Source organism: Chelonia mydas, chromosome 7, assembly GCF_015237465.2.
Source record: "Chelonia mydas isolate rCheMyd1 chromosome 7, rCheMyd1.pri.v2, whole genome shotgun sequence".
NCBI lineage: Eukaryota > Metazoa > Chordata > Testudines > Cheloniidae > Chelonia > Chelonia mydas.
Window position 1 is genome coordinate 65,521,368 of NC_057853.1, and position 23,649 is coordinate 65,545,016.

Consider the following 23,649-nt stretch of genomic DNA (forward strand, 5'->3'; position numbering starts at 1 on the left):
TCTGGTACTATTATAGCATTTCATCAAATGTCTATAGCTTCACAAAACCTGATTATTTGTGCACACTGGCTATTTAAACCAAGCAGAATATCTGCTACCTTCACACAATTCAAAACTTGGAGTATGATTCTGTAGCCCTTCCCTACGCACACACACAAAATCCAATTTACTTAATGAGGGCTACTTGACAAAGTCAAGATTACTCGTATGTGTGAGGCTTGAAAGAGTGCGTGGAACAAAACTTGAAGGGAGAAAAACATGAATCTTGTACACACATTCTTGTTTTACATAAATCCACTTTATTTTCTTAAAACAAAAATGGCCTGAATGTGATTCCTAAAAGAAATAAAACCTTCCTGCCACCAGCACTGCCACTCTGGAGTGAAATAAGGGGAGGGGGACTTACTTGATTAAGTGTAGAACTTGTAAATTGGAAACATGATGTTTCCTGTTTGAATTGTAAAATCTTGGACTTCATCTGAGCTTGGAAAACTGGCTTTCCCTTCAGGAAGTGTTTGCTCCCTACTGCTCTGCAAAAACAGTGGAAAAGTGAAACATTTTCAAGTCACTGTTTCCACTGTAAATAGAAGAAAAACTACGTCTCATTTCCATTTTCCACTTTGTTATTACTGGGGATCTCAAAGTCCCTTTTTTCTTTCCTGAGTGAAGTCCACAAGAGATTTAAAAGCAAACAGACAAGAAGCTGTAGTATAAAAGCTGGAAAAAGGCTTTCATTTGGGGGGGGGAGGTCTATAATCTATCAAGGGATTAAACTAGTTTCTGCTATATAATTTTTTTTTTTGAGGCGGGGGAAGGCTGAGTTAGCAAGTGTCCGTGTTTGCAAATGTCCATTTAAAATGTCCTGTTTAGTAATAGACTTAAAATAACAATACTCAGCTGTACATCCCATGCAAATACTAAGTGGATTGAATAAACAGCCTTTCCTGCTGTTTGTTGCTCTTTGTGGGAAGAGTCCCTATTTCTTCCTTTCTCATGATACACTGTTTATTCTCTTCTTCAACTTACTATTAACAAAACCAAACTAGGGAAGATAGTTTACAGCATAGGTATGAAAAATGCATCAAATCAAAAAAATATTTCTGCCCGTACTGATTTTATTATTTTAGTGGGTGAGTCCTGTTGTTTGTGTACTGAATTGATCCAAGCAAATCAGGTTTCTGTTTTATCAATAATACTATCTTTCTAGAATTCCCTTTAAGTAAATTACCTGTATAATCACATGGTGATTGTATTTTAAAATATCCTTTCTACTTAAAGAAGCAGAAAGTAATAAGGGTTAAAGAGAAGCTCCAAAGAGTCCATTTTCAAGTCAGTGAGGTATAAAATGTCATATTAATAGAAAAAAGTAGGAGCACAGCTGTTGCTTTCTGGTTGTGACTGCATTTTACTTCTGTTCTCAAGGGAGAAGTCTTTAAAACATAAACATAAATGCAGAAGCACTGTTGATTAATTTGGCCAATGCTGTAATTATTGGTACATATCAGTGTAACTTTCTCTCTTTTAGTCACACATCATGCTTTAACTGGTACTACAGAAAACCTGATTATATTACCCTGGCATTCTAGGGGTCTGTTAAGCAGGAGTCTCCTCTCTTTTGCTCTAAAACTCATCTAAATGGAAAACACATTGTCTTCATTATATGCCAGTGTTGAATGAACAGAGTTACCATAGCAACAGCCATCTGAGGCCTTGCTGATTTCAGGCCAGTGAATGGGGTAGACAAACAAAGTACCTTCAAAACCAGAAGGGAACAATTGCTATTCATTCAAGCCAGGTTTAAGATCAGCAAATGTCTTTAGCAAGAGAAATGTAGATAAGAAAGTATCAGACATGGCCATAGAATAGTAACAGAAAATTACCATAATCTTAAACTTTTCTGCCTGGTGGTATAGCATTAAAGACTTTCTGTTTTAAAAGTAATTTTTTTAAGAGAGCTGAAACAGACAACGATGATTTGTCTACACAAGCTGGTGTTGTGGTTTCAGCATTTGTAATTACATTGCACCCTCTTTATAACCCCAGCAATCATGAAGCCAAGCATTTTGAACATTTGAAAGAAGGCACTGTTATAACCAGGGCAATTATGTCATTGAATGTGCTGGAGAACTAAGGTAGAGTAGTCCCATTCAGAAAGCATATTATAATAGAGGAGCTCATTTTGGGGTGGGGAAGGAATGTATTTTGAGTTCTAGATTATGACCAAAGATGCTGAATTATCTGACTTCAATCTTCTGCCACAGCGATTTACTGGAAAACTCTTCAAGTTAAGTCCAAAGTTCAGATATATTTGTCTTAATCATTCTGTTGTTGGTAAATGACTGTTTTTGTGTATAAAATGGTTGAAATAGTCAACATAAACCCTGCTTAGAGTTAATACACATCACATAAATAAAATAAAATAAAATAAAAACAAATCAAGGAGTTGAGATAAATGCCTTGATGTAATAAAAAACAGACCAAGGAGCTGAGTGTGAAATGTTCCTATTGAATTAGAAATGGGGTGTGTGTGTGTGTGTGCGCGCGCGCGCGCGAGAGAGAGGATATTCTTTCTTCCTAGTTATAGGAAGAAATTTAAATAAACACTGGTAATGTTATAACTACAGTGCTATTTGTTAGGGGGACTGTGAGGCTAGAAAACGAACATCGGCAGATTGTGTATGCTATTGGCAGCACGCTGAAAAGATTCCTGTGGGAGCTGCAGATTTGAGTATAGGCAGTGAGGAAGGGGTCCTTGCTGGCTTCCGCTTCGGGTCTAACAGAATGCAGTAGCTGTAGTGTGTAAAAGTAGCACAGGCACTAACCAATAACCAGGCTCAGCAATAGAATCAAAAGAGCAGGCATTAAGTTCAGAAATGGGTCTGCTTTTGAGTCCTTCCTACTTGGAGAGAGTTGTTATCTCAGAGACTTGTCATCTTTTATCTAAAGTGGCCACTCTTGGCAGGAGGTTATCTTGAGAGCTAAAACAGACCCCTACATCCCACTCTGGAAGGTATCCAAGCAATTTTTTTTAATATTAGGTAGGCTTAAAAAAACCCAGAAGTCTCTCCACATGGCACCGCATAGGTAAATCAGACGGCATGATAACATAAACCACTTGCTATGACATTTGGGGAGTTGGAGACAAGGTGCCTTTGTGAAAGAGAGATCAAGCTCCTCAGTAATAATAGGAAAATTGTTATCTTGGGAGGCTTGTCTTGAAGATGGAATCTGTCAAATTTTAATTAGTTTGCCTTCCATATTTCATAGAGTCTGTATATCCAAGGGTAGGGGGGAGATCATAATTAGTAGCCAGACACAGATTTCAAAGAAGCTCTCCAGCATAAGTAGTGATATAGTACTTGTAGCACTCTAATTACTAGTTATGTAGGGGGCAAGTATGATGTGGTCATAGGTTGTCATTGTCAACAAAGACAAATTCCATTGTTTGTTCAAGTCTCCCATTAAAAAGCATGCGAACGTTGTAACAAGGTGAGTGTTTATGAAGAGGGGTTTTTGTTAATGTAATTGGATTTTTAATTAAGAATAGAAGTTAAAAAAGCATGTAAGAACCTTACAAGAAAGTAGTGAAAATGGAACTTAGGTGACTTTGAACTGAGTAAAGGGATGGACAGTAATGCTGAAAATAGCATAATGACATTAATAAAACAATGGTACATCCTCATCTGAAATAACGTGTCCTGTTCTGGTCATCAAAAAGTTGTAGTAGAAAAGGATTACTGATAAACTGAGAGAAATAGCAGATTGGGACTGTTTAGTTTAGAATAGGAAGACACTTAAGCTGGGATATGATAGAGGTGTACAAAATAATGAGTGACCTAAGAAGGTAAATCAGACCCTCCTGCTTACCCTCTCTCATACTACAGGAAGGGTGCACAGTTCATGAACTGAAAGGCAAAATAATTTAAAACTGATAAAAGAATACACTTTTACACAATGCATAATTAACATATAGAACTCATTGCCACAAGATTATTAGTCAAATAATTTAGCCGGATTCAGAAACTGGTTAGGTATTAACATTAATATGGACGTGTACAGTTACATTAGGGAGGATTTTTGAAAAATGTGAGTTTATGTAAAATCATATGGTTTATGCCATTCTCTCAGTGATAGTTTCTGCCCAGCCTCCCTGAAGTTTATTCTACTTATTCTAGTATTATCCACTACAAGGTTTGTTACACCTGCCTCTGATGTTTGTGGTTCTGGTCACTATTGAGACATGATACTGGACTAAATTGCATGGGTGTGTGTGTGTGTGTCACAATTACTGGGTTAGCTGCACCGCTCTCCCTTCGCAGGGTCTCACCAAGTTTACCCCCACAGGTGTTCCTGGGATAGAATTCTGCAGTTCACTCACTCTTAGAGCAGCACATGGGTTACAACATGCTGGGACCCATCAGATAAATTCTTGTGACAAACCATGAAAAAGGAACGGTGATTTAGTGTTATCCACCAACAAATGAAAGCGCTGAACAGGTCAAAGATTATGTCTATGAAAGATTGCAGCGCATCCTTGGCAAGATCAGTAATTTGGCATTGTTATCCTCATGGGAGATCTAAATGCACAGGGTTAGTCATTATAATACTGGGGGTATGGACGCATTATGGGCAGATATGGCAACCCAGGGCAGGCTGCCAATGGATAATGTTTTGTTGAACTCTTTGGCCTGTGCAGTCTTTGCTTTGGTGGTACATTATTTCCACACAAGGAAAGTCATAAACTGATGGTCATAAACATGATGGTTTTATCCAGAAACCGCTCATGTTGCCATTAATAGGCACTAGAGAAGTTCACTGTTGGTTCCCAGGGTGTGTAAGACTGCCGGTGTTGGAAGTGACTACCATCTTCTTACTGGGTTAATCAAAATAAAATGAAGGAAGGTAACACCACGCAAGGTGGGGAGGGTATGTATGATACTATGAAGTTAGTAGATCCAACAGTTAAGGCACATTTCAAGCTGAAACTTAACAATGGATCTGAAGAGTTAAACACTGATGGAGGACAAAGAAGAAAAAGAAGAAAGACGCAAGTGTGGATGCAGCCAGGACCACAGTGGGGCTTCTAAGAAAGAAGAATGTCTCCAACCAAATATATGGAGGCTTGGTGAAGAGAGGCAAAAATTAAAGAAGAGAATTCAAAAAGAATGAGAGAGGAGTAAAAGAGCTATTCTGCAACAAGAATATTGCAGACAAAGCCATGGAACTTAAAAGATGAGCCAGAAGAAATAAGAAAGAATGGATGGAAAATAAAGCAGGAGAAGCTGAGGAGACATAGAAGAGAGGGAGCTCTAAAAAGGTTTTTCTAGTTTCTAAACAACAGAGGTCATAGTTCTCAAACCATTGTGGGACTGTGAAGGCACAAGATGGTACACTTTGTGTTGCAGAGGAAGGACAGAGAGCCCAATGGATGGAATATTTCCAGACTCTGCTCAACCAGTCAGAACCACTAACGCACTTTGTGAGAGATGTGAAGAAATAGAGGACTTACCTTTATCTCTAGAAGTAATCACCTTTGAGGAAGTAACTGAGGCCATAAACTGACTGACGAATGTTAAAGCACCAGGCTGTGCTAAGAGAGATGCTATAATGTTAAAACTTAGAGAGGAAGTGATGGTGAATTACACGTGCAGGTTGTATGGACTGTTTTGGGAGAAGGCGATTTCTCCTAAAGATTGGAAAAGAGGTGTTATCCGCAAAATTTCTTAAAAGAGGAGGGAGGACCATCTTATTTGCGATAACTGGAAAGGGATGACATTCTTATCTCTTCCTGTAAATGTGTTTTGCATGATCATTTTTAATAGGATGAAAACTGCTGGTGATGGTACTCTGATACTCAGAGAAGAACAGGCTGGATTTCACTCTGGTAGGTCATGTTGAGACCAGATTTTCATCTGGAGATGACTTATTGAGAAAGGCTTAGAATACCAGCAGAAGATGTTTTTTCTTGATTTTAGAAAAGCAAGTGATACTGTCCTCAGAGAAAAACCTTGGAAGATCCTGAGACACTAAGGAATTCCAGCAAATATGGTTAATTTGATAAAAGCTTCGTACAATGAGTCTGTGTGCTATATCAATACAGAATGGAGACACCGAATGGTTTAAGATAGTTATTGGCATACGGCAAGATTGCATACTGTCCCCACTTCTCTTCGGTATTGTCATAGACTGTGATGAGAAGAGCAATGGCTGCTGCCAAGGACACTGGTGGTATTCAGGCAAGAGATAAGCTGTGAGACTTGGATTTGTCAGATGATATAGTCATACTGGATACCAAATTGGATGGAATGAAAAGACTCTTCAGGAGCATAAAGGCAGAAGCTACTAAAGTGAGACTTTAAATCAATGTGCAGAAGACCAAAGCCATGGAGATAGGAGAGAATGTTGTTTACATTGGTGTATGTGTAAATGATGGAGAAGAGTACGAAAGAGTTGATGACTTTGTTTGTCTTGGAAGTACAATATCTGCTAAAGGCCAGCTCACTAAAAAAGTGAAGGCAGTGGATCGTTTTTCCATTTGTCAAACGCCTGGAAGCTTAAGAAGATACATCCACACACTAAAATGATTATTGTCCTTAAAATACTATTGTCTCTCTCAGAAATGTGGCAGAAGGTGGAAGTACACAATAGAAAGCTGAATGCGTTCCACAAGTGTTCAGAATCTTGGAAACGTATTGGAGAGATTGTGTAACCACTGTGGAAGTGCTGCCCTGCATGGGTTAGCAAACTGTGGATTCAATAATTAGAAAGGAATGGCTACGGTCATTTGGCCATGTCATCAGGCTAGCCTGTCACAGAAGCACAAGGTACATCTTAGATTGGATTCCACCTAAAGGAAAGAGAAGGCATGGAGGACAAAGACTGACCTATCACAGGACAATCTAAAAGGATGCTGCTGTCATCGAGAGAACTTATGATGGAGTCAGACATCTTGCTGTGGACAGACAGCTGTGGGGAAAGTGGTCCTGTGCCACTAGGCACAGAAGATGGTAAGTTTGCAGTCTAAGTACCAACAAGGCCTACTTAAAGTAGTTCCGACTCGTGTTTGAACTGTATTGGTGACTTCTCTTTGGCCTAGTGCAAAATATACAGGGATTACATAGACTTCCCAGACAGTATTGTTTAATGTTACCCGTAAGACTACAGTAGTGAGAGACATGACTTCAACACAAAAAGAGACGTAACCTCATGGACCTTACCCAGCCTTTTAGCTTCTCCTGGCCTAGATGCTTAGGTCCTGCTTAGAGAGCCTGCCTGCCTGCAGCTCCTGCCTCTACCCCAGTTCTGTGTCAGCCTCATGGAATGCTGACCACTCCTCCTCCCCCTTTTTTTCTGCCAGGACTACCTTTTATCTGGTCAAGATCCTTTGATCTTTAGGGTCTCAGCCACTGGGATAGCCCCATTGTTCCCTCAGTGGTTTTGCAGTTGTGTACCTGAGGCTGTTTTTATCTGTTATTGTTTCACTTTTCCTGCTCGATTCTTACAACCCCTTTATAGTCTCCTTTGATTAAACTTTGTGCACTCAGGCAGGCAAATTGATACAGGGAAACAGAACCACCGATTATATTCATAAGAATAATGCAGTTATCTCCTAGTTCATCACATTAGGCATTTTGCTGGTGGGAGGTCGGCAAACGTAATGTGCTGTGGTCAAACGGATTGTCTCTTAGACTTAGAAGACTTTAGCACAGTTTGGAGGACACAGTTCAGTCTAACATGCTGCAAGCTGCAAACACAGTTGACTGTGTAGCGTAGATTGGACCTTGTCTATCAGAGGTCTCCCACCTTGCCAGTATACAAGTGACCAGCTAGCTAAGGCTCCAGAATTAACTTGTGTCTTCAGCAATTCACATGTTCTGCTTGGTTTGGCACCACAGTATTGGCTCCTCAGTGAGCTAACTCCCAGTAAATACAAAAGCAGACTACAATAAAATGACTTGATAGACTTACCTGCAGCAGCTTTGTGTGTCTTTAGGGGTGCGATAATGGGTCTGTATCTGGATTATATTCAGCTGATGATGCACTTTTCTATGTGGGACCTTAGTTAGGTGTGCAGTTTTTGGTTTCTTTTGCTTTACTAAAACAGCAAAGATGTTTAAATAGCTGAACATTTAAACATAACTCTTAATACTGTGTGTTTCCTGGTGGTTTAGCAAGGGGCTACATGGTACTGTTACTAGAGGACAGAAAATCATAACTTTGTGTAATGAGTGATGAGCATTGTAAAAAGGGCTAGCTTCCTGGGAGCAATTTTAAAGGGTAGAAGTGTGTCTCTTATTTCTAAAGGTGGCCTGGAAATTGAGTATCCTCACCTTTAGCAGTACATATTGAATATTTCCCAATAGCCAAGCTAAGTGAGGCAATTCAACACACTCCCATAAAATCACCTTTTTCCCCCTAGGTTCGGTGACAGCCGGTCTCACTAGGTTCATTGTCTCCTACTTCAGTATAATGTTCCAGTGTGCACGGCACTGATGACAATTTCAGGCGCCATAGTCCCCTGCTGAAACACGGTCCCTTATTCGGAGGGGTTTGTGTTCACTATTATGCTGTATTGCCCAGATTGAAAATGGCTGACTCATTATTCGGAGGCGCTCCCAGTTTGATGTGTTGTCACCAGCAATAGCGCATGCTGGGTTCATCACAGAATGAGAGCCGGCAATCTTAGAGGGGCTGCTTAGCTCAGTGTAAGGTAAGTATTAGAGTGCTGAATGCCCCGTAGACAGGCTTTTGGGGGTGGTTGCTAAAGATGCAGAGATTTTCACAATTCTCTTTACCCTAGTAATTTCAATGAATTATGGGCATCGATTTAGGTTATGCTGTGACCTAACAATGGAGAGATGGTGTACAGATAACATTATTGTTCATATTATATTAGTGCCTAGTGGCCTCAGTTAAGATCAGGGTCTCATTGTGCTAAGCACTGTTCAAAGGCCTAGCAAGAGACAGTCCTGAGCCCAAACAATTTATAGTCTGTCTAGGTAAAACAAAGGGTGGGAGGGGAAACATGGGGGTGGAGAGGTGAAGTGATTTGCAGGTAAGTGGCAGACCTGGGAACAGGACCCAGGTCTCCTGTCTTCCAGTGTCATGTCCTATCATGAAACTACACTGCATTCCTGGCAATTAGGAAATCTTAATTAACTAGGGTGATGCTGCAGGACAGATGGTACCATATACGGTTGCCAACCCTCCAGGATTGGCCTGGAGTCTCCAGGAATGACAGATTAATCTTTAATTAAAGATTATGTGACGTGATGAGACCTCCAGGAATACAGCCAACCAAAAATTGGCAGCCCCAGTGCTACAGTAGGTGAATGAGACTCACTGGGAAAGGAATTGTTCACTCAGTGAGGTAAGGAAGAATTGCACAGTAAGTGGCTCAAAGGCTGAAGGGGAGGAGTGATCTGGCCTCCAATATGTGTTGTGAACAAGACACACCTACACTTTGGTTGGTACTTACATGGGCAGGACATTAAAAAGTTAGTGATTTACCTACATCCTTGGACTGACCCACTCTCTTTTTAGAATCCACTCTAAAGGATCTGAACTGTCCATAGCTGTTTCTCCACAGCCTGTCTTGAAACACAAGTTAATTGGAAATTAAAACCTGTTGGCTAAAATAATTTTCCATTGTTTGTGAGGACCTCTTCTGACTCCCTTTGTTGGCTCCTCCTCTTTCTTCCAGCATATGCACTCATCCATCTGCTGCCATGCCAAAGACAGTGCAAATCTTTGAAAGGCTGTCATTTTCCAGGAAGTGAATTACAGGCTTCAAGTACAGACAGAGAAAATATAATTAGTTTTTCTTTCTTTCCTGAGGGAATACAGCCCCCTAGCCTTATGTGTAGTTTTGTTAAGTGAAACTTCAATAAGCAGCAATTTATGGTAAATTTTACAAGGAGGTTGACAAATAGTTTTGGCTCAATATTTAGTATTTTCACTACCAGTCCTTCCAAGACTGACTATTTAAATCTCAGCTGTGTTTGTGACTTTCAGTGCCTACTACATAAAACCCTAGTGGCTTTGGTTTGTAGTGGTTGTGGTATGGCTGTGGCCATGTTAACATGTCTGTAGCATCATTCCTCTGTCCTTCAGGCTGGATGAAATCTGAGGCATGGTATTGATATTTAATGATGTGGTTTTGTAAGACATAAAATCGGCCTACACATACATATACCCCCAGCTGGTTATAAAGGAAATGGGTACCTATTGAATGGCTAAATTTAAATTAAATTATAAACTTCCTTTATTCGATTGTTTCCATTTTTATATGACTTCCGTTCTTGTGATAGGCATGTCACTGTAAGCTCAGGAGACTGAAATGCTCTTTATCCAGAGAACAAGAACCCAAGTACCTTAACCCTGATCTAAAGGGCCTGTATGACCGGGGTCCTAGTGGGGGCCAGCTATGTCACTCAGAGTGAACTGCAAATAATGGGGCAGATAAACTCCAAAAGGCTGGTGGATATTCCAATACTTAGATTCACCAAGCCAGCATAAAACAGGTTCTTTATCACCTCACTGGTTATTCAGAAGTCCAGGCAACACAGTTCCCTTAAAGTGATCCAGCCTCAGGCCTCCATCCAGGTACCTAAGTCAAATATGATTTCTGAAAATCTTATTTCATCATAGAAAAGAAAAGGTTCTACCAATCCCAAAGGATCAGACACATTATCTCCCAGGTTAATGAATGTTTCAGATCTTACCCAAATATACGCTACAGCCAATTCTTATTAACTAAACTAAAATTTATTAAAAAACAACAGAGCGAGAATATGGTTTAAAGATCATTATACATACAGACATGAGTTCAATCCATTGAGGTTCAGATTCATAGCAGAGATTGTGAGCTTTTAGTTGTAAAGAGTTCCTTTAGAATTGAGTTAATAGGTTATAGTCCAATGTCCAAATATCATATTCAGGGTGTACCAGCGTAACTGGGACCTCAGTCTTGCGACTCAAACTTCCCCTGATGAAGTTTAAGCAGATCTGAGATGAACAGGATCAGGACCCAAGGGTCTTTTTGTACAGTGTACTAGCATCCACTTGACCACACGGTCCTTGTTAAACAATAGGCTTTTGATGTAACCTTTTGCTTTCTAAACACCACCAGTAATTAGTTACACACATTAATATAGGGCAATTTATCCATTAGGTAGTCTATTACAAACTTTAAAGAGACATATAGACAGTGACATTATTTTACCCATGATTCAGCTAAATGTTAATATTCCCTTTTGATCTCTGAATCAATAGTTATAGTGAGAGACAGGAACTGTCTGTTTATGGGTAGCATCTAAGATACACACAATTAGTATTACTTCTAACAATATAGGTTTGCATTTCAAAGTTCTAGCCTATTTAACATGAATGGCCCTAATTATCATTCACATACCTTTCTAACATGACTTTAAAAGTGGACTTTGGGTCATTCAGCCTGCATTCAGCCTTTCTAGCCATGCGTCACAGCCTGCATCCTTAATCCGTGCATTCAGCCTTTGCACTCGTTCATTCCATGACCTCTCTGCTGCAACTCCCAGTTAGGGCCACTTGTGATGGTGGTTTCTGTGACATGGACGCTGGCCCACTAAGAACAGAACAGAGGCCATCAACCCAACTCATCTCATATAGGCCAGTGAACAGGCAGATGGTAACAATGTTTGGTCACTGCTGACTTAGGCTGCATTTGAACTGTTGACCTAGAAGTGAAAGCCTCCATCCCATTAAGATCCCATGAGCCATCAATTGAATACATTTATTCTGATACCCAGCCTAGGAAATACATAACACAAATAGGGCATGAATGTATGCAGTGCAGAAAAGCATTTTCTCCTTCAGCTGTAAAGACTTTGTTTTGTTTATTCCAGAGGTTCTCAAACTTCATTGCACCGTGACCCCCTTCTGACAAAAAAAATTATTTCATGACTCCAGGAGGAGGACCAAAGCCTGAGCCCAGCTGCCCGGGTGGCAGGGCCAAAGCCCGAGCCTCATCATCCTGGGGTGGGGGCAGCTCAAAGCCAAAGCCCAAGGGCTTCAGCCCCAGGCAGGGGGCCTGTAGCCTGAGCCCCACCACCCAGGCTGAAGCCCTTGGGTTTTGGCTTCGGTCCCAACCCCAGGCCCCAACAAGTCTGAGCCAGCCCTGGTGAGCCCATTAAAATGGGGTTGTGACCCACAGTTTGAGAACTGCTGGTTTACTCCATAGTTATAGTTTAAAATTGTCAACTTTTCCTGTCATAAGCCCTCCTGTTGTAAGATAGTTACACGTTAATGAACATTCACGTTTGGTGAGAGCTTGATGCAAAATGTCCCATCTAAAGAGCAAAATGTCCCATCCTTCCCTTTGAAAAGGAGATTTTCAGAAAAACAGGTTTAGCTATTTTTTACACTTTTTAGAAGGTATTCAGTGTGTTGGGGACTTGCCTAATTTTGCTATTTTGATAGTGACAATGGTTTCTGGATGCCTTCCTTTCAGTCAGTCCAGTAAATATCCAGTTGATAGTTTGCGTCATTATACAACAGCTTCGTAAGAAGTGGTTTACACCTAGACCTGGACAGAAACTGGAATTCCTGTTACATGGGAAATTCAAAAATTAAAAAAAAGAAAAAAAAATATCCAAAACAAAACACAAAACCAAAAATTTGAAAATTTCTACAAAACAGGAATTCTGCAGTTTTGTTTAGAAAAAGCCAAAACAACATCAAAATGTTTCCAAGGCTCCTGAGCTAGGGAGCTTGGGGAACTTGGGAGCTGGGGCTCCTAAGACTTTCGGGATATTAAGGAGTTGGGAGCACTGAGAGCCATGGCTCCAAGTCGGTCCATCCAGTGGGCTCTGTTGGAGCCAGGCAGCCTGGAAGTCCAGGTGAGCTGCTGAGGAGCTGTGGAGCTGGGGACGTTTTTCCAAGGAAAACTTGAATATTTCCTTTGGAATATTTTGATTTTGCAGATAATGCGCTTTCTGTATGAAAATCATTTGCACAGAAACTTTCCGGCCAGCACCATGTATACAGTTGCACAACCGCCTGTGAGATTCCGTTACCCATCCAATGATTCAACACCCACCACTTACATGTGTGAGTTATTCCATGTTCTTCAATGGACAGCTTGCTGTAATTCAGCTTTCCCTGGCACCCCACACCTTCCCATAAAATGTAGAGCATAAAGACTGTCAGTGTATAATGGCTTGTATTGCTCCTTTGTGCAAATGGTGTAACTGCCATTCCCAGAGTACGGTTATAGAATCATAGACTATCACGGTTGGAAGGGACCTCAGGAGATCATCCAGACCAACCCCCTGTTCAAAGCAGGGCCAATCCCCAATTTTTCCCCCAGATCCCTAAATGGCCCCCCTCAAGGATTGAACTCACAACCCTAGGTTTAGCAGGCCAATGCTCAAAACATGTTTATTAGTGGCCATTAGATAATTATTTTTTTTCATGTGTTTCTTCTAGATCTCAGTCCAAACAGATAAACACTCCCCAATCCATCCAAGTTCTTAGTTTAAAATATTCATATATTTTTATTTATATATTACTAACAAGGGTGGATATGGATGCTATTTAGTCTAGAAAGTACTGCCATTACGAGCTGACGAAAAAGATCTACAGTAAGTTAGAATAGTACCCTTAGGTATCAGCTACAAGCAGTGCCAGGCATACTACAAGATTCATGATTACAGTAAGTGTATAAATAGATGGATCAGCAGTTTTGGAGCCTGAATCAGTAAGACATGGAATTTCTCAGTTTACCTATTTGGCAGTCATACACCACATTTTACTTGCTTAGTGTGTTATCTGCATCTGTTCACACAATAATAGTTTCACTTTCCTGCACAACATGATCAGGTATGTTGATAGATTACAGTTGAGCATTACAAAATGTCTCGTATGAAGAGAAGAAGTGTACCAGTTTGTGCATATGTCTCTTATTAAAGTTTTACTTGTATTAACCAGTACTGCATCCCATTAACTATGCTTGGAAGGATTAGATTTTTATTGGTAAATGTCGATAAATGTCAATTTCCCATGCACACAAAAAACAATGAAAAAATATTTCCATTGATAATAAACGTAGTTTATAGGTAAGCAAAGTAAGAAAAATTCTGCTTGAGAACTTACTATGGTATAATTATGGCTAAAATGTTGACATATGATGATGACAGTTTGTGTTTTAATGGTTACAAAGCTTTAACTTTTTGAATGTATTCTGTCATTGTCTGGCTCTTCCTCCCTCCAAATAATTTCCCACAACTGAGAAAATTTTAATTCATAAAAATAAAAAGGCTTATAAGTAAACATTGATATTATCCATCAAAATTATTTTAAAAAATCAAATTCTGTCAAGCCTAATATTAACCAATATAAACCACCACAGGAGTGAGGTTCTGGAGCAGCCTTCCAATAGGAATAGTGTGTATAAACCACCTAACTAGTTTTGAGATGGAGTGTGATACATTTATGAATGGGATTGTATGATGCAGTTGCTTATGATCCCAGGAGACTGGTTTCAGTGACCCAGGAGATGCCTTCCAGTTCTATATCCTGTGTTTCTATATACATCCTGAGCCTAGGCTTCCAACATTGCTCAGCAAGTAGCCCTTATGCAGCAGAAAATGGGTCCATGTTGACTCTTTTTAACTTTGCATTAGTTTTGTGGTTTCTTTAACCAAACAAAAGATATTAGTGCCAATTTTCTGAGCTATCAGTACTATCTATAGAGTCCACTGATGATTGGTAATGCTTTCCCATGCTTGATGGTGCATTATGGGACAATATTATAATAATTGCATACCCAATAGAGCAGACTACTGCCACTTTCATACACATTCAGCTGATACAAGTGGAGGGTCTGATATCCTCTTTGGGGACTCTCACTAGAGGGCACTCGCATGTTTTGAGAGTGAAATGTTTCTCCTATTACATCACCTTCTTAGCTGGTGAGGGAGCTCTGTAGTAGACTACAGGTTAATTAAATTGAGGTAGAAGTGGCTTATTAGACTCCACCTTTTATGTAAGGCTGGTGGCAGTAGATCTCTGGGGAAGGTGAGCTCAAGAGGGAAGAAACCCTAGGAGCTACCAAGCATGATAGGAAGAGCTTAGGAAAAGTCAGGCCTATGGAGAAGGCTTTGACGGGGGGATTAATGCAGCAGTGTTAGCCAAAAATAATTTCAACATAAAATCACATCGTAAAAGGGGTGACTTCCTAAATTGATAAGAAATGTGCTTCTCTTGTTTGGAATATGATGTTGCCAGTTCTCCATATACTGCATATTGTCTGAACAATTCCAGCTGTATAATTTAGATTTTAAGTTCCATGCAGCAGGTACTGCATCTTCCTTCTAGTTTTGCATTGCAACAGCGACCTGAATGCGAATAAAAACTGGATGCATAGTGGACAGAAATTTAAGTTGCAGCAGCTCACGTGTTCAATATCAGAAATGGACACAAACTGTTCAATTCTGAGGCAATCAGATCCAGATTTGTGGTTTGGGCCTAACTCTAGTTAACATTAAAAATGATTGAAGGGGAAAATTGGTTTTAGAGTTTCATTAGTGGAAATAAGTCCTTTAATAACATATCTTAACATTTCAGTTTCACTGGGAACTGCTAAACAACAGAGCCCTTTCTTGTTTAACAATAACGCTGCTCATCCAGATGCCAATAATTAAGTAAAAGAGTGTATCATCTTGATTGCCCAGTGGTTGGTAATCAGCACAGAGCTAAAGATTGCTTTGTAAACAGCAGTTGGTGTATATTAGACTTCCTTTGAATGAGCTGTAAACCGTTTGAGCATAACAGACACAGAAGGACAGCTAAGCAGCAATCCGCCAGCAAATTAGAAGCGCAAGTGTTGTGTTCAGGAAGGTGAGAGGAGGTGGTGATCTGTCTATTCCAGGGAATTGATTACATGCCTGCACATCCCTAGTAGGGTGATAAGGAAGATTTGTGTGAGAGATTTGCAATTCTGTTTACTTTTAGAGTTGTAAATCAGCAGTACTGTCCGCTGTTCAGAGTATAGTCTGGCAAAAATAGAATGTCTTAATGGTTATGCCCAAACTTCAATGTTTTTTGTGCTCTTTGGGAATTTGTACTAGAATCACCTCCCTGATAGGGGCAAAGGGCCTGAATAATCTGTGTGCCTTCAATTTTTGTGTAATTAAAGGTAATTAATAAAGCATAAGGGACTACAAAAATGTATAGGCGGCACTCTCGGCTAACAACTTACTTGTAGGAAATTCTGTTGAAATGAATTTTTGTCATTCAACTTTGTATCTATTTTTAACAGATTCCCCCATTACTGTAGTATCTGTCTTTGATACTCAATCTTTGATGTATTTACTCTTATAACACCCATGTGAGGTAGGAAGGTGCTATTATCCTCATTCTATAGATGGGAAACCAAGGCACAGGAAGACTGAAGGCATGTCTGCATAGTGTGGCAATGCACACGATGGGGATATGATTTCTAAAGCACACTGTGGTGTGCAGTAATTGGTTCACCTCGACCCTGCTGGTGCATACAAAAAGTTCCCTAGTCCAAAGTGTTCTGGGGAACTTTTAGTGGACTTTACAAATCACACGCCTGTAGTGCACATTGCTTCACTGTACAGATGTGCCCTAGGTCACAAAGAAAGGCAGAGTTGGGAACGGAGCTCTGTCTCCCAAATCCTTGGCGTAGCATCCTAACTGCTGGACAGATTCTTCTCACCCTATAATATATGATGATCTTGTGTATGTGTGTATATGCCTTGTAAAACTTAGCACCTCTAGAACAAAGTCTAGTCACCAGCCCCTTACCATGATGACAATTGGCAATAAATAGTACTTACGTTTTACTAGTGGGCAAATAGAATTTTGCTCATTTATATTTAAAATAGAAATATTTCTGTAATTGTAAACAGGAATTTTCAGGTTTGAGGTTTAGTTCCCTTGAACTGAAAACCAAGGATCAGGCTCCTTTTCTTTCAGCTCCTTTAGGATCCTTTTCTTTCAGAAATTTTACTCTATTAATTTTTATTTTGGTAGAGCTAATTCTACTGAATGAATGTCACAATGCTTCCCAAGTTCCTTTGTGAACTATGGGTAAAAATTTTGAAAGCAGAAAGACGATTTAGGAGCCTAATTCCCATTTTCAAAAGTCACTTAGGTACTTAAATGAGTTTTAGGCCCCTAAATCAGTTAAGCATTGCAAGTCTGAGCACAGCAACACCTAAATATCTTTAAAAATATGGGCCTTGGGCACCTAAATCTCACTAAAAGTCAATAACACCTAGGCTTGGTCTACAGTTCCAACTTCTGTCGGTATAACTACATTGCTCAGGAGTGTGGAAAATCCACACCGCTATGCAACATAGTTATACCGCCCTAACCCATGATGTAGAAAGTGCTATGTCGAAGCGAGGACTTTGCCCGTTGACATAGCTACTGCCTCTTGTGGAGGTGGAGTACCTCTGCCGACTCCCGTCTTCATGAAGTGCTACACGGCACAGCCATACTGATGCGCTGCAGCGTTGTAAGTGTAGACAAGCCCGTAGGCTCCTAAATTACTTAGCTGTTTTTGAAACGTTTATATGCTCAGATGTCACAGTGCTCTGTACAGTTTAAGAACCCGAGTATATAGGAAGCTATGGCTACAGAGGTATTAGAATTGAGGCTTCTTTAGATGTATGTTTCTTAATAAAATAATTTAAGTAGAAATATATTGGGATTCTTCTTTTAGAGTATAATCTCTTTTTGGTTTTATAGATCAATTTGCTACGTGTGTGGAAGGACACCTTAACTACAGCTGAAGTTGGTACATTGAAACAGTTTGAAACTTTATTTCAGTTTGCCTCAGATTGGAATGTCACTGTTGGGATTTGCTAAGAGACAGCATCTTGCTACAGATTATAATGTCCAAAAGAAAAGCTGTGATGAATATGGGTTTCTTGAGTTGTCCCACATAACTTCTCATTAGGTGCTCTTTGTGAAATAATTTTCATCAGCCTCCCTAGAGTTCTTATAAACTTGCTTCTTACAAAGGTAGAGAGAAATATTCATTAACGAAAATTTGTCACTTTCAGTCAAAAATAGGGGCAGGATTTTCAAAGAAGCCGAAGGGAGTTAGACACCCGAATCCCCCTGAAATTCACCTAGCTCCCCTAGACTTGTTTGAACACCCCAGACTTCATCCATTTACTTTCATCTTTTGCAAGATAGGGAACTAATATATCTCCTGTCATATACCATTTAGATCATTTAAAAGATGTGTTTTTGTTTTTGGTATTCTTTGGAGGTATCTTCATGCATCATATCATTAGGTCACACACTGTTGGGTTCTCTATTAAAAATTTAGATATATGCCTTCCCACATCATGTGCTCTCTATGAATATGCAGCAGGTATCTGATCCAAAATACAAACCGAAGGCAGCTGTGAATATGTAGTATCTGTAAACCAGCTGTTTGTATACCAGAATTATATTAAGCAGTTCAGCAATATACCTACTTCATATATAAATCTGAAACTTTTGTGGCTGTTTCTAAATGAGAGACTGTCCCATATTTTCATTTTTCTTAGCTATTTTGATATTTCATTCAACTGTGAAAGTGAAATGAATGTCTGTACAGATTTGTCTTTTTTCTTCTGTATTGCCCAAAACACTTATTGTTTCCTTTTTCTAAAAGAGCTTGAAATTAACAATTTTTAAAAAGTATTTCCTGGGTTGCATATGTTCATGCTCACTAATGTCTGAAAAAAAATCATCTAAAACATTTTTGCATAGATCCCAAGTAAAAATAAGAAATCAGTTATGTGTTTTGTGTTGGCAGCGACTAATTGAGATACATATACACACACAATATATAGTGTATATTTATATATGTATATTTCGATCCCAGTTGTAATTTCCCCCATCAAACGATAACAATTTGAAGATAGAAAACACTTTACAGTCTAAATTTAAATGTCACAATTCCTCTATAAAAAACAGTGCAGGATCTCTATCCTTTTTCAGTGATAAAAATTAAAGTTGTTCAGTTCAAAAGAGAAAAAGCACTTTTTGTAACTTCCAGTGCTGCAAACTTAAACTTGGATCTGATTATCAAGCTGACTTTCCTTTGGCCTTCGAATATAGTAATTGGTAATAAAGATTCTGCAATCAAAAGTTGGCTGACAATTCTGTTCCTGATGCCGGAGCCAGAATAGAATCCAGCTCACTCACTAGGTGTTTTGATTCTGCAGGGCTAATACTAGTAAAAATTGCTTTTAATTTATTTGTTGTTAGTAAAGTAGGCACCGATCGCTCAAACATACAGAGAGCAGATAGGTGATCTAAGAATGTCACTTTCTTATATAGTGATTTTTCTGACTGTAGTCTTACACTAAGTGATGGTTTACTAAAAAGAGTCAGAGCTGCTTTTTATTGTGGATTTTATGGTGGTTCTTTCAGGAAGAGATACTCTTACTGATGTTTGCTTTTAAATGCCACATAAAGAGCATCATTTTGCAAAGCAGTTATAGCTTGTGGGAAAGAAAAAGATTAAAACTTATGATAATTAGTCTTGGAAAACAACACTCCTTGACGAAGAATAGGAAATACTGGGTTAGCTTTGGGGGGGAGGGGAATGTTCAAAGCTGAAGAAGAATTCTTCATGACTAAGAGTAATTTTGTAAAAATTAATTTTTCTGCGGCGAGTGATTAGGTTGAGTTAGATAGTTCCAGGGATAATGAAAGTGGGGAGAACAGAGAGGGAGCTTTATGGCGTTGTGCATAGTTAATTTTTCACCCAGAAATCATTATCTTTTTCTTAAATACATTTTGTTTACTTTTGTGTTCAATATTTCTATTGGCAAACATAGATCTGTGGTGAGAGACCTATTAGAGACCATTGCAAAAGTCAATTCTAATTGTTAGTACATTCCAGGCAGGCCCACTAATAAAGTATCTAGTGGTGAGTACTATATGCAAAAAGTCAACAGCTGAGAATGGCAAAAGACTGTGACCTATATTTTCAAATGTGGCCGGTGATTTTTAGGTGTTGAAGGAGCCTGATTTTTCAGAACGACCTGACCACCCATCCTCTGAGAATCAGACCTGTCTCACGCATCTCAACCTGGGCACTTAAAATCATTTATCACTTAATGAAAGTTTTGGCCGTTGATCTTCTGTACAGTAAGGAAGTAAACTCACTGATTTCAGATGTAGGTCCCAGTCCTGCTAACTTTCACACATGAGTAACTTCTTCCATGAGAAAAGTTACATGTGTAAGTGTTAGCAGAGTCAGGCTGATAATTTGTGTGAAGGATTCCTCAGGAATGAACAGGTTTTTTTCTAGTTAATAGTTTGAATATTTGATATGGAAATGTAAATGACTGAAATACCTTGCAACAGGTCTTCTGTTTAGCATTATACTTTCACACTGTACAGTAAACTAATGAATTGCAGCATGATTACACAGCACATAATTAACTTTGTAATTAATATGCAACTGCCACTTAAACTAAAGCACTGCTTATAAAGATGTATGGCAACAGTAAATCACAGGTCAGAAATAGCACTTGGAATTTTCAAAAGAATGAGAGTAAATGCAGAATCACTTACAGCAGCAGAGCAAGTTAATTAAAAAACAGATTAATTGTGAATGTCCTGTTTAATTTTAAATACCTTTGTTATTTCTTTTCTGTAAGAAAGAACCAGTGTAAAGCCCAACCTATTTGTTGTTGTCTTATATGATATCTTTAAAACTGAGCAGTGTAAAGCCTTGTCGTTTAGTTTTTGGAATCAGTCAGTTTTGCTTTCTTTACTGTGCTATGTATACGGTAGAATATAAAGAATTTTTTTAAAAATTATTTTGCTTAGAAGCTTTAAGCCGTAGGGCTTTTCCTCCTAAACAACATTTCCGTTCCGTGATATAAACTCAGTCAAATCAACTTTCTCGAGACGTGCTACTGAGTTGTCTGTACTGGACCTGGGTAAGGATGAGGTTTAAATTGGGTCACATAAGTGAAGCCTTGCAGGCCATGTTGTCACAATTTTGCACGATCACCAATATCTGTTCATCTCCACTGGGGTTAACATCATTAGCAGCCCTAGTATAGACAGGCTTCATGTATTTTTTTTTATTCCACATCAGAGAGACAGAAGAACCCGACACAGTAGTTGATTAAGTGTCTTTGGTAGCCAGAGATCCCTTTTTGCTAAGACTACCACTGGTGCAACTGAATGGATATTAGCATTGGTGGAAAGTCCTTAGAAATTTCTCTAGTGTAGGTATGGCCACTCAGTCTGGGTTTTAGACAGCATAGTGCTCCTGATCTATGAAAAGCAGCATTTAATATGGTGCCTGACTCATGTACCAGAAATTTGCCTGTTTCAAGAGATGCGAGTTTAATACCCTCTAAAATTCCTTTAATATATGCTATTGAACAATTGTTGGCTGTAACATTAACATAAAACAAACACAGCTGAAGTGGATTCATTTTTTTCCCCTCAACAAATATTCACAGAAATGGTTTTAGGTATAAATTAGGTAATGTAGACTCCTAAGTCAGTGTCATCTCCATCATCACAAACCCACTGATACCCTTTCCAGAGATGTGTGCAGGAACTTTAGAGGGCTGGAGATCAGATAATAGTTATTTAACATTGATATATAAAAAGTTAAACGTTTGTAACCATTAAAAGACAATTTGTCAATACCACATGTCAAAATATACAAAATAAATTTCCTTAAAATAAGTTCTTAAGCATCATTTTTCTCACTTTGCTTATCTGTAAATGTTGATTAGTATCAGTGGAAATTTTGTTTTTGTTGGTTTGGGTATGTTTGGTGAAATGTTGCTCTACCACTAGCTTAAGTGGTAGAGATCTGTTCTGGAAATCTGAAGATCCAGAGTTCAAACCCTGCTGACTGTCCAGGACAGGGGTCCTTATAATTATCCCATGATGGAATTTCCATTTTCTCAGTTTCCTTAAGGGGGAAAAAATATCTGGTGCATGAGAGAGTCAGTGAGTGAGAGAAACAATCTTTAAGGCGGGTTTTACCATTAAAAATCTGTTACCTGCCAATTATGGCAGACATGGTACAAAAGCCAAGTGATCCACAGTTCAGTCATTTGCCACACGTTTCAGTTGCTTGTGTCACACGTTGCAAGGTCAGAAGGTTGAGAAAAATGGTAGGAATTGCCATATTGAATTAGGCCAGTGGTGCATCTAGTGTGGTAACTTGTCTGACCGTGGGCAATAGTAGAAGCTTCAGAAGAAGGTATGAGAAACTGCTATAGTTGGCAGCTATAGAGTAACTTGTGTACATTTACAGCCGTAAGGTCTGGCTCATGAAAGAGTAGCTAACCAGATGGGGTAGTTGATGTTTTCAAGCACCAAAAAAGATTGATGAACTTGGGGATAGGGGTTAAGGGGAAATTGTTCCTGTGCTAGTGCTGCTTTTTTAATTTTTAACTTACAGGTTCCATAGTTCTGAGTAATAGTTTTCAACCTGTTTTTTTTTTCATAAACTCAAAGTCTTTGGTTTGAAATCTCATTATTAATTTTGCATTATTTGTAGTTGGTCACACTAAAATCAAGTTGTAAAGATTAAAATGCGTCCTACCGTACACCATTAGGAAAACTATTCACTCAGGATGGGCTGTATGGCATAGGTGAAGTGCTGATCCCACTGATATCAATAGGAGTTTTGCTGTTGAATTCAGTGAGTCAGGACTCCACCCCCTCTTGAAGGTCAACTGACTGGCTCTGTTGGATCAATGAATTCCTGAGTGGAGAGGCCTTGTCTCAAAAAAACCCCACACATCCACATGCTCCAAAACCACCCTCGCAGCACAGTCCCCCTTACAGTCCCCCTGGAGAGCTTGTTTAGTATTTTGATTCCCAGGGAAGAATCTAACTTACTAAATTCACACTAACACTGCTCCTTTTAGCCCTTCCTGGAGGCCTCTCCTCCAAATACTGATCCAAACAACGCATGGGGGAAGACGTGACAAAAAGTAATAAAATGGTATTGGGCAATGGAGGACTACGGCAATCTGTGTGCAGGTGAAGGACAGTTACAATCTGGACAGATTTGCAGTTGATTAATAAAGTATAAGTAAAACCATCAAATAGCATCCGTTGCGAATCAGTAGAGACATCAGCAACATAGCAGTATATTATGGAGGTGCCAGTTATAGCTCCATTGTTGCATTTTACACTGTGTGTGTGTTTGACAAATACATTGCAAATAAATTTAAAATGTTGAAAAATTATTTAATGTCTTGGCAACAAAATGCAGTGCTTCATATTATTAAATATTTTATTTTTAATTTTTTAAAAATTGCCATCTACACTTACAGGAATCCATATTGGAAGCCCCAGCTGAGCCTGTAGTGGTAAAAGAACTCAGCTTGGATGCTTTTACCTCAGTAATAAATCTCCATTTACAACTTTAAATTTTAGGGAGGCGGGGGGAAATCAAATGGTTAAGGAGAAAATATTTCCTTAAGCCACTTCTTACAAGCAGGTCTGTTCTATCTGAAGAGAGTGGATGAAGCTTCTCTTCCCACTACACAGCTTTTTTTGTGATGGGGTTGGAATATATGTTAACGTTATGTCGACATGGACAGCTCTAGTCAATAGGCTAAAATTGCTGGGTAGTTTGTC

The 23,649-nt window shown here is 39.2% G+C and overlaps 1 protein-coding gene across 31 annotated transcripts in view; it reads left to right on the top strand.

Moving 5' to 3' along the window:
• ZMIZ1 (zinc finger MIZ-type containing 1) overlaps positions 1 to 23,649 on the top strand; it is a 480,632-nt gene that overhangs the window by 225,790 nt on the left and 231,193 nt on the right. The window contains exon 5 of one of the 31 annotated variants that reach the window (XM_043551267.1): positions 17,761 to 17,809. The exons of the other annotated variants lie outside the window; for them this stretch is intronic. The gene's annotated coding sequence lies outside the window, so the exon portion shown is untranslated. The remainder of the gene's footprint in view (positions 1 to 17,760; positions 17,810 to 23,649) is intronic. 31 annotated transcript variants of the gene reach the window in all.